Here is an 11,196-nt window from a genome sequence, read left to right on the forward strand (position 1 = left end):
GGCTAGGGTAAGGGTTAGGGATACATCAGTTAGGGTTAGGGATACATCGGTTAGGGGTAGGGATATATCGGTTAGGGTAAGGGTTAGGGATACATGGGTTAGGGTTAGGGATACATCGGTTAGGGGTAGGGTAAGGGTTAGGGATACATCGGTTAGGGCTAGGGATACATCGGTTATGGTTAGGGTAAGGGTTAGGGTTAGGGATACATCGGTTAGGGTTAGGGATACATCGGTTATGGTTAGGGTAAGGGTTAGGGTTAGGGATACATCGGTTAGGGTTAGGGTAAGGGTTAGGTTTAGGGATACATCGGTTAGGGTTAGGGTAAGGGTTAGGGTTATGGTTAGGGTAAGGGTTAGGGTTAGGGATACATCGGTTAGGGTTAGGGTAAGGGTTAGGGTTATGGTTAGGGTAAGGGTTAGGGTTAGGGATACATCGGTTAGGGTTAGGGTAAGGGTAAGGGTTAGGTTTAGGGATACATCGGTTAGGGTTAGGGTAAGGGTTAGGGATACATCGGTTAGGGTTAGGGTAAGGGTTAGGGATACATCGGTTAGGGTAAGGGTTAGGGTTAGGAATACATCGGTTAGGGTTAGGGTAAGGGTTAGGGTTAGGGTAAGGGTTAGGGTTAGGGTTAGGGATACATTGGTTAGGGTTAGGGATACATCGGTTAGGGTTAGGGTAAGGGTTAGGTTTAGGGATACATCGGTTAGGGTGCTCAAATTAAGCATTCCAAAACTATGGAGTTTTCAAAGTGTTTATTTTGAAGCCACCATCCACCATTACGTGCCTGGACTTTCCTTTTCAGAGATATTGTGTACCAAACTAATATGGACATTAGCACCATAAGGTCCCAACAAAGTGGGACAAAATGCTGCTGGCATTAAACATACCAAAACTGTGAAATTGTACATTATTTTTGTAATCAAATAATGACCCATAATTCCAAAATTTGACATCCCCTTGAAATACAATTTTATGTACTACGTATATTATATTATATTATATAATGTTATTGTTGGAGTTGCGTATCAAATCAAATTTACATCGCTTCTTATTCTAAACCTTTTTCATCGATGATTAAATGTGATTAATTGTGAGTTAACTGAAATGTGATTAATCGTGATTAAAAATTTTAATCTACAAATTAAAAATTGTATTTAAAATGAAAATACAAATTATATAATATGTTTTTTATTTTTTATTTTTTTGCCAGAGGGAATCTTGAAGTAGGCTATGTATTTATTTTTTCACTGTAATCTGAAGAAATGCCAGTCTGTGTGTGTGTGCCTGCGCGTGTGCACGTGGGGATGCGTGTGCACGCGTGTGCTCCAGCTGTGGCTGCGCCAGATGCGTGTCATGGTTTGGCTTGTCAGTGATTTTCCTGCATGGGAGCACATGGAGCGTGTGTGAGTGGAGGTTCTTGTCTTTCTACCTTTGTGAGGTACCACCCCCATTTGGTGCTGTGGGGGGTGTTTTGTTTGCGGGGACGTTTTGGATGGTGCACACAAGCGAAATCCTGGTCTGAGCTTCTTTCCCACTATTGGAGCGTTTGTGTGTGCAAGTGCCAACCATGCAGATGGCGTAGGGATGGAGGCCTGAGGATGAGGATGAGGTCAGACTCCCTCTCCATGACTCACTCCGAGCAGGCTTGTGTGTGTATTCATTGTATCAGTGTGTATTAGTGTGTATTAGTGTGTGAGAGACAGTCGAGGTCCGTTTTTATCTCCCCGACTTTGTCACCATGGCTGTCCTTTTAGCTCCTGGTGATGAAGAAGAAGATGCAGAGCTTATGTCTCATTTTGCTTCCCGCTCGTCATTCCCGACTGCAGCTGGGAAGCGCCATACGAAAATGGATCATTTTTGTTTTTCCCGTCCACTCAAGTCAATACAGGGAGTCCATTTTCCTTTTTGTTTCCTTTCATGTGTCTATTTTTAGCATGCCGGATCCAAGACATTGATGCTGTATTTAATCTGATACAGTATATAATATGATACACATGGTAGGAAACATATTGACAAGTACACTATACTACTATTGCAGATGTACTGTGCAGTAATGCAACAGTAAATACTTCTAAAATACTCGAAGGGTGCAGATTTTTGCTCTTTTTTTTTTTTAAATACATTGTAGTTCCTGACCGTGGTAAGTGAATTTCTACAAAGTTAGATTTCTTATTTCATAGATGAAATATTATTAAATATTATTACATTCTTACAGTATAGAAAACCTTCTAGATCCAGTTTTTAACATGAACAGCATCCCTATGGACACCCACATTGACACCCACACTTTTCAAATGTGCTATATAAATATTAAAAAATAAAGTTGACTTCGCTGTTATTAATAACCATTTCAAGCTCTTTTTTCCACATTTTTATCTTTTTTTTATATTTCAACATATATAATTTTATTTCCATAATATTATTACTTTATGTCCAAACTAAAAGGACACATTTTATTTTCATATTACAAAATTTTTTTCTTTAATATTTCAACTCTGTGATGTTGATTATTTGAATTATTTTCCAGTTATTACAACTTCCTGTCATCATTTTTTTTTACCTTATTCCCATAATATTTTGACATTACAAGTCGGCAAAATTTAAGTTATGCGAAGTGAGCAACGTACTTCCGGTTATTTTCACAAAAATAAAACACGCCCTTACTTTTCTCATACAAAAAAACAGTGATAAATCAGTGCTTTTACTTTGAAAACAAAAAGCGAACCAACTGGTAATATTATATCCTGCTTGACGCCGCCGTTTGGTCCATCCGGCTGCTCGGTGTTTTTTTTTCGCAGTGACGTCACGTCGCATCAACTTAGTATGCACTTTTTAACACAGCAAGTGATTTTTATCATTTATTAAGAACACACAACTCAATTATTCAATTGTTTTCCTTGCAGTAGCCATGAATTGCTCACATTTGGTGTAAAAAAACCAAGCCAAAAAGCCATCTTCGGCGTTGAGCGAGATGCCGTGCAGGTGATAAACGTCATGGCGGTGAGTACTTCCAAGGTTTACAGCCCACCCGGGAGCTTCCTTTACGAGGCGGGCGTCACTCCATGAGGCACCTTGCTCCTTTGTTCTTCACCCGGTAGGGAACATTTTCCAAGCTAATAGTCACGCGTGAAGGCTTTGAAATAAAGACGTCATCATGCTAGCTTCCGGGAATGGTCAGAGAGAATGGCGCGGAAAGATACTCCGCTAGCTTAACATTAGCCTCTTAGCTAACTTTGGTATCAGATTACATTGGTTTCCCTAGTTCGCCCCCATATTGGGATTTACACCATAAATATTAGTCCTACTTTTATTTTATCTATATATGTACATTCTTTGGCCATGAAAACATACAATTGAAGGTTTTGAATGGCTGATAGAATGCTATCATTAACATACTAGCACCTAGCATCATACCGCTAAGTGCCTACCAAAAAGGCTAACGGATTAGCCATTTAAATTAGCATCTATCTTTTTTTGTACACTTGCCAAAATGGGATTTTTTTCTGGGGAGGAGGTGGTGTAAATGTTAAATTATTTTAATAAACATTCAATTAAAATAATATGTAAAATATATAAAGTTACAGTAAATATTTTTTGTATTCAAAGTGACATTTTATGATAGCATTGCTTGAACTATAGTACTATATTTAATAGTATAAGATGTAACTAAAGTCTTTCTATTCACTAGCAACAAAGTGATATATTTAATAATAATGAATACAATTAAAATGTAACCGAACAAATACACGATATGTTGTTATTGTGTGACGCCACATGATGGCGCTGTTATTCTCACACACCTCAAAGCACTCAACAGAAGAATCAGCTGTAACTTAAAGGCGTTTTGTCCAATCGGCACAAAATTTGGCACACATCTTTTGGGGACCGATAAGCACAAGTGTGTGAAATTGAGAAAAATTAATGCAAAAATAAATATCTTTAAATATATTTATTGTATGTTCTCTTTTATCTTGTATTTTATATTGGTGTTTTTTTAATTTTCTGTATATTTGGAGCACATCCCATTGGGGGTGCCACCAATGTCCATTATTCCCAGGTTCAGGTGGTAGAATATGGGGTCGAGGGGGCGGGGGGGTTGTACTGTATATTATTTCAGCTGGATTCGACTGATGTGATGGCGGCTTTACATGCATGACTAAGACTGTACAGCGCATGGCTTCAATACCCTGAAGGCTTTGCTACGCGTACTAATACGCTGACACAGTTATCGGACCAAACCAAATGGGTCTACCACTGATTTGCAACGTTTTTGACCTCTTTCATGCCTTGCTAACCGCGCCTCACCTAGTCATTAAAATAAAAAAATAAAAAAAATCTCCTCCTGGTAAATGTCTTCTTCTGCCAGATAGAGCAGACGTCGCCATGGAAGCTCCTGGCGGAGGTTCACGCTCTCTCTCCCTAAAAACCATCTGACCCACTTTCCCGGCAGGGAAAATGTCGCGGTAACATCTGATGCAGGAACAACACCAACGCAGAAGCCGCATGGGGAACGCTTATCAAAACAAGACGTTTTTGTTCAAAAGTAAATCAAGGCCATTTTGAATGACTCCATGTTTGCACTGACTCATTGGGATTAAAAAAACAAAAAACAGGAGGGAAGATATGATGGATGCAAATGAAGGGTGAGGATGCTCCGAGGGACAAAAGCAGGGAAAAGATGCTAGACAGGGAATGTAAGGAAGGAAGGGATTAAGGACGGGATAAAAAGAAGGGGAGGATTAGATGGAAGGAAAGGAACGTCCCAAAAGAAGATGGTGCTATGATAGGAAACAAGCTTTTGCAATTCATGTTGTCATTTTGTCACTTCCTGCGAGTATGCAGCAACTACAAGAAATCGCCTTTTAAAATGCTGTAATGTGCAAGACGAGCCACTAGTTGGCGACACAATGACATGCTGATAAAACTTGAATACGTACAGTCGGCCATTACTGGGTTGTTTACTGCAGGGGTGTCCAAAATGCGGCCCACGGATGCTTAATTGTTTGACATCCTTAGCAAAAAAAGTTAAAAAAAAAATTGCAGTCATTTTACAACAACAAAGTCAACATATTAACAGAAAAAAACTGTAATCTAAACAATTATTATTATGAAAAACAACAAAACAAGAAATAAACTTGATTTTTTTTTTTAAATTAGGTTGCAGAAAAAGGTGTAAAAAAATAATGTTAGAAAAAAGTTAAATGAAAGTTGGAAAATTAAAAAAAAAAAACAGCGGAAATTTAAGAAAATTCTTAATTTTACAAGAATATACTTGTAATATTATGACAAAAAATAACATAATTTAGCAGCATGAAAATGAATTATTGTAGGACAAAAAAACAAAAAATCGGTAAAAAAAAAGAAAATTTGGTAAATTGGGTTGTAGAAAAAGTGTAAAACATTGAAGTCATAATTCTGAGGAAATAATTTAGAAAAGGCAAGTTTATTTATAGCTCACCATTGGTACACAAGGTCATTCATTCATCATTCTAAAATCATAAATCCATAAATCATTCCATGAAGCAAAGGGAAACAAAAATAAAAAATGGAGAACAGCTGTAATTTTATGAGAATAAAGTTACAATATTAATGAGAAAAAGTTGCAATTTACAAGAATAAACACGTAATATTATGAGGAAAAATTATGTCACTATAGTAGCATAAAATTTGAATTTTGAAGAGAAACATATATCGTATATTATTATTATATATATATATAATATATATTATGAGAAACAACAAAATCAACAGTAATTTTACAAGAATAAGTCAAAGTACTTTGAGAAAAATGCTGTAGTCTAATGAATAATATTATAAGAAACAACAAATAATGTGATTTAGGGAAAACTAGCTCGCAGAAAAACTACCAAAAAAAGTCCTCATTCTGAGAAAAAAAATGGGCGAGAAAGTCGAACAATTATGTCACTATAGTAGCATAAAATTCGAATTTTGAAGACATTTTTTGAAGCATTTTTTAATATTACATATTGTATATTATTATATATATATTATGAGAAACAACAAAATCAACAGTAATTTTACAAGAATAAGGCAAAGTACTTTGTGAAAAATGCTGTAATCTAATGAATAATATTATAAGAAACAACAAATAACATGATTTAGGGAAAAGTAGCTTGCAGAAAAACTACCAAAAAAAAGAAAAAAATGGGCGAGAAAGTCGAAATAGTTGGATGTAAAAAACAACATGCAAATAAACATTCATCATTCTAAAATCATGAAGAACAATTCCATAAATCATTCCATTAAGCAAAGGAAAACAAAAACAAATATTTAAAAAAATGGAGAACAGCTGTAATTTTATGAGAACAAAGTCACAATATTAATGAGAAAAAGTTGCAATTTACAAGAATAAACACGTAATATTATGAGGAAAAATAATGTCACTATAGTAGCATAAAATTGGAAAATTGAAGAAAATTTTTGAAGCATTTTTTGATATTACATATCATATATTATTATATACATATATTTTGAGAAACAATACAATCAACAGTAATTTTACAAGAGTAAGTCAAAGTACTTTGAGAAAAATGCTGTAATCTAATCAATAATTTTATAAGAAACAACAAATAACATGATTTAGGGAAAACTAGCTCGCAGAAAAACTACCCAAAAAAAGTCCTCATTCTGAGAAAAAAATGGGCGAGAAAGTCGAAATAGTCGGAAAATGTAAAAAAACATCACACATGAAAATAAACTGTAATTTTATGCGAATAAAGTCACAATGAAGAGAAAAGCGTCGTCTTCTAACGAGAAGAAGTGAAAATTGGGAATGAACGATGAATGCTTCCAGACAGTCTTGGTTGGATTCCTGGGTGTCTTATCTGGAAAATATTCCATTCCTATCAAAAGAAAAAGAGATGCGGGGGGGCAATATGTATTCATGCATTGCTACTTTTGTTCTTTTCACCATTTTTCCCTTCATTATGTTTCCCAGGCGTGATAGCAGGACAAGTAAAGTGGAAAGTTGAGTGAAATGAGACCCAAAATGGTGTGAAAGTGGGGCAACGCCACAAACCTCGTAAAGACGGAATGGCGATACGAAAAGGACGGTGATAACGACAATTGGACTTGGATCGAATGTCGAGTCAGCGGAACGATTTTAGAATGAATAAAGTCGATTTTGGGATTTCCATGGTAACATCAGGAGTGGTCGGGGTGGTAATTGATATTTTTAAAAACATTCCTTCCATGTTTGCTGTCAGTCAAAACCTAAATGTGTTGACATTAAAAAATGATGCAGCTTTGTCATGTGGATATTTCAGAAAGCAACATAAAGCTCCAGTCTTAAAGGGCCAGTCTTAAAGGGCCAGTCTTAAAGGGCCAGCCTTAAAGCTCCATCCTTAAAGGGCCATCCTTAAAGGGCCAGCCTTAAAGAGCCAGCCTTAAAGCTCCATCCTTAAAGGGCAAGCCTTAAAGGGTCAGCCTTAAAGGGCCAGCCTTAAAGGGCCAGCCTTAAAGCTCCAGCCTTAAAGGGCCAGCCTTAAAGGGCCAGCCTTAAAGGGCCATCCTTAAAGGGCCAGCCTTAAAGCTTTAGCCTAAAAGGGCCAGCCTTAAAGGGCCATCCTTAAAGCTCCAGCCTTAAAGCTCCATCCTTAAAGGGCCAGCCTAAAAGGGCCAGCCTTAAAGGGCCATCCTTAAAGCTCCACCCTTAAAGGGCCAGCCTTAAAGGGCCAGCCTTAAAGCTCCATCCTTAAAGCTCCAGCCTTAAAGCTCCATCCTTAAAGGGCCAGCCTTAAAGCTCCAGCCGTAAAGGGCCATCCTTAAAGGGCCAGCCTTAAAGGGCCAGCCCTAAAGCTCCAGTCTTAAAGGGCCAGCCTTAAAGCTCCAGCCTTAAAGGGCCAGTCTTAAAGGGCCAGTCTTAAAGGGCCAGCCTTAAAGCTCCATCCTTAAAGGGCCAGCCTTAAAGGGACAGCCTTAAAGGGCTAGCCTTAAAGCTCCAGCCTTAAAGGGCCAGCCTTAAAGGGCCAGCCTTAAAGGGCCATCCTTAAAGCTCCACCCTTAAAGGGCCATCCTTAAAACTCCATCCTTAAAGTTCCATCCTTAAAGGGCCAGCCTTAAAGGGCCAGCCTTAAAGGGCCAGCCTAAAAGGGCCAGCCTTAAAGGGCCATCCTTAAAGGGCCATCCTTAAAGGGCCATCCTTAAAGGGCCAGCCTTAAAGCTCCATCCTTAAAGCTCCATCCTTAAAGGTCCAGCCTTAAAGGGCCAGCCTTAAAGGGCCATCCTTAAAGCTCCACCCTTAAAGGGCCATCCTTAAAGCTCCATCCTTAAAGTTCCATCCTTAAAGGGCCAGCCTTAAAGGGCCAGCCTTAAAGGGCCAGCCTAAAAGGGCCAGCCTAAAAGGGCCAGCCTTAAAGGGCCAGCCTTAAAGGGCCAGCCTTAAAGGGCCATCCTTAAAGGGCCAGCCTTAAAGGGCCATCCTTAAAGGGCCAGCCTTAAAGCTCCATCCTTAAAGCTCCATCCTTAAAGCTCCATCCTTAAAGTTCCATCCTTAAAGGGCCAGCCTTAAAGGGCCAGCCTTAAAGCTCCAGCCGTAAAGGGCCATCCTTAAAGGGCCAGCCCTAAAGGGCCAGTCTTAAAGGGCCAGCCTTAAAGGGCCAGCCTTAAAGGGCCAGTCTTAAAGGGCCAGCCTTAAAGCTCCATCCTTAAAGGGCCATCCTTAAAGGGCCAGCCTTAAAGGGACAGCCTTAAAGGGCTAGCCTTAAAGCTCCAGCCTTAAAGGGCCAGCCTTAAAGGGCCATCTTAAAGGGCCATCCTTAAAGGGTCAGCCTTAAAGGGCCAGCCTTAAAGGGCCATCCTTAAAGCTCCATCCTTAAAGCTCCATCCTTAAAGTTCCATCCTTAAAGGGCCAGCCTTAAAGGGCCAGCCTAAAAGGGCCATCCTTAAAGGGCCAGCCTTAAAGGGCCAGCCTTAAAGGGCCAGTCTTAAAGGGCCAGCCTTAAAGCGCCATCCTTAAAGGGCCATCCTTAAAGGGCCAGCCTTAAAGGGCTAGCCTTAAAGCTCCAGCCTTAAAGGGCCAGCCTAAAAGGGTCAGCCTTAAAGGGCCAGCCTTCAAGGGCCATCCTTAAAGCTCCAGCCTTAAAGCTCCATCCTTAAAGGGCCAGCCTAAAAGGGCCAGCCTTAAAGGGCCATCCTTAAAGCTCCACCCTTAAAGGGCCAGCCTTAAAGCTCCATCCTTAAAGCTCCAGCCTTAAAGCTCCATCCTTAAAGGGCCAGCCTTAAAGCTCCAGCCGTAAAGGGCCATCCTTAAAGGGCCAGCCTTAAAGGGCCAGCCCTAAAGCTCCAGTCTTAAAGGGCCAGCCTTAAAGCTCCAGCCTTAAAGGGCCAGTCTTAAAGGGCCAGCCTTAAAGCTCCATCCTTAAAGGGCCAGCCTTAAAGCTCCAGCCTTAAAGGGCTAGCCTTAAAGCTCCAGCCTTAAAGGGCCATCCTTAAAGGGCCAGCCTTAAAGGGCCAGCCTTAAAGGGCCAGCCTTAAAGGGCCAGCCTTAAAGCTCCACCCTTAAAGGGCCATCCTTAAAGCTCCATCCTTAAAGTTCCATCCTTAAAGGGCCAGCCTTAAAGGGCCAGCCTAAAAGGGCCAGCCTTAAAGGGCCAGCCTTAAAGGGCCAGCCTTAAAGGGCCAGCCTTAAAGGGCCATCCTTAAAGCTCCATCCTTAAAGCTCCATCCTTAAAGCTCCATCCTTAAAGCTCCATCCTTAAAGGGCCAGCCTTAAAGGGCCAGCCTTAAAGCTCCAGCCTTAAAGCTCCAGCCGTAAAGGGCCATCCTTAAAGGGCCAGCCTTAAAGGGCCAGCCCTAAAGGGCCAGTCTTAAAGGGCCATCCTTAAAGGGCCAGTCTTAAAGGGCCAGCCTTAAAGGGCCAGTCTTAAAGGGCCAGTCTTAAAGGGCCAGCCTTAAAGCTCCATCCTTAAAGGGCCAGCCTTAAAGGGACAGCCTTAAAGGGCTAGCCTTAAAGCTCCAGCCTGAAAGGGCCAGCCTTAAAGGGCCATCTTAAAGCTCCATCCTTAAAGCTCCATCCTTAAAGCTCCATCCTTAAAGCTCCAGCCTTAAAGCTCCATCCTTAAAGGGCCAGCCTTAAAGCTCCAGCCGTAAAGGGCCATCCTTAAAGGGCCATCCTTAAAGGGCCAGCCTTAAAGGGCCAGCCCTAAAGCTCCAGTCTTAAAGGGCCAGCCTTAAAGCTCCAGCCTTAAAGGGCCAGTCTTAAAGGGCCAGCCTTAAAGCTCCATCCTTAAAGGGCCAGCCTTAAAGCTCCAGCCTTAAAGGGCTAGCCTTAAAGCTCCAGCCTTAAAGGGCCATCCTTAAAGGGCCAGCCTTAAAGGGCCAGCCTTAAAGGGCCAGCCTTAAAGGGCCATCCTTAAAGCTCCACCCTTAAAGCTCCACCCTTAAAGGGCCATCCTTAAAGCTCCATCCTTAAAGTTCCATCCTTAAAGGGCCAGCCTTAAAGGGCCAGCCTAAAAGGGCCAGCCTTAAAGGGCCAGCCTTAAAGGGCCAGCCTTAAAGGGCCAGCCTTAAAGGGCCATCCTTAAAGCTCCATCCTTAAAGCTCCATCCTTAAAGCTCCATCCTTAAAGCTCCATCCTTAAAGGGCCAGCCTTAAAGGGCCAGCCTTAAAGGGCCAGCCTTAAAGCTCCAGCCGTAAAGGGCCATCCTTAAAGGGCCATCCTTAAAGGGCCAGCCCTAAAGGGCCAGTCTTAAAGGGCCAGTCTTAAAGGGCCAGCCTTAAAGGGCCAGCCTTAAAGCTCCATCCTTAAAGGGCCAGTCTTAAAGGGCCAGTCTTAAAGGGCCAGCCTTAAAGGGCCAGTCTTAAAGGGCCAGCCTTAAAGCTCCATCCTTAAAGGGCCAGCCTTAAAGGGACAGCCTTAAAGGGCTAGCCTTAAAGCTCCAGCCTGAAAGGGCCAGCCTTAAAGGGCCATCTTAAAGGGCCATCCTTAAAGGGTCAGCCTTAAAGGGCCAGCCTTAAAGGGCCATCCTTAAAGCTCCACCCTTAAAGGGCCATCCTTAAAGTTCCATCCTTAAAGGGCCAGCCTTAAAGGGCCAGCCTAAAAGGGCCAGCCTAAAAGGACCAGCCTTAAAGGGCCATCCTTAAAGGGCCAGCCTTAAAGCTCCATCCTTAAAGCTCCATCCTTAAAGGGCCATCCTTAAAGCTCCAGCCTTTAAGGGCCATCCTTAAAGCTCCAG

At 41.4% G+C, this 11,196-nt stretch overlaps 1 long non-coding RNA gene across 1 annotated transcript; it reads left to right on the top strand.

Moving 5' to 3' along the window:
- The first annotated feature begins 2,759 nt into the window (after positions 1–2,759).
- LOC131107660 (uncharacterized) lies at positions 2,760–8,209 on the top strand. The gene is made up of 3 exons (XR_009120294.1): positions 2,760–2,822; positions 2,905–3,095; positions 4,368–8,209. It is a non-coding gene; the product is annotated as an uncharacterized LOC131107660 (long non-coding RNA).
- The last annotated feature ends 2,987 nt before the right edge of the window (positions 8,210–11,196 follow it).

This window comes from Doryrhamphus excisus, chromosome 19 (assembly GCF_030265055.1).
Source record: "Doryrhamphus excisus isolate RoL2022-K1 chromosome 19, RoL_Dexc_1.0, whole genome shotgun sequence".
NCBI classification, from domain to species: Eukaryota; Metazoa; Chordata; class Actinopteri; order Syngnathiformes; family Syngnathidae; genus Doryrhamphus; species Doryrhamphus excisus.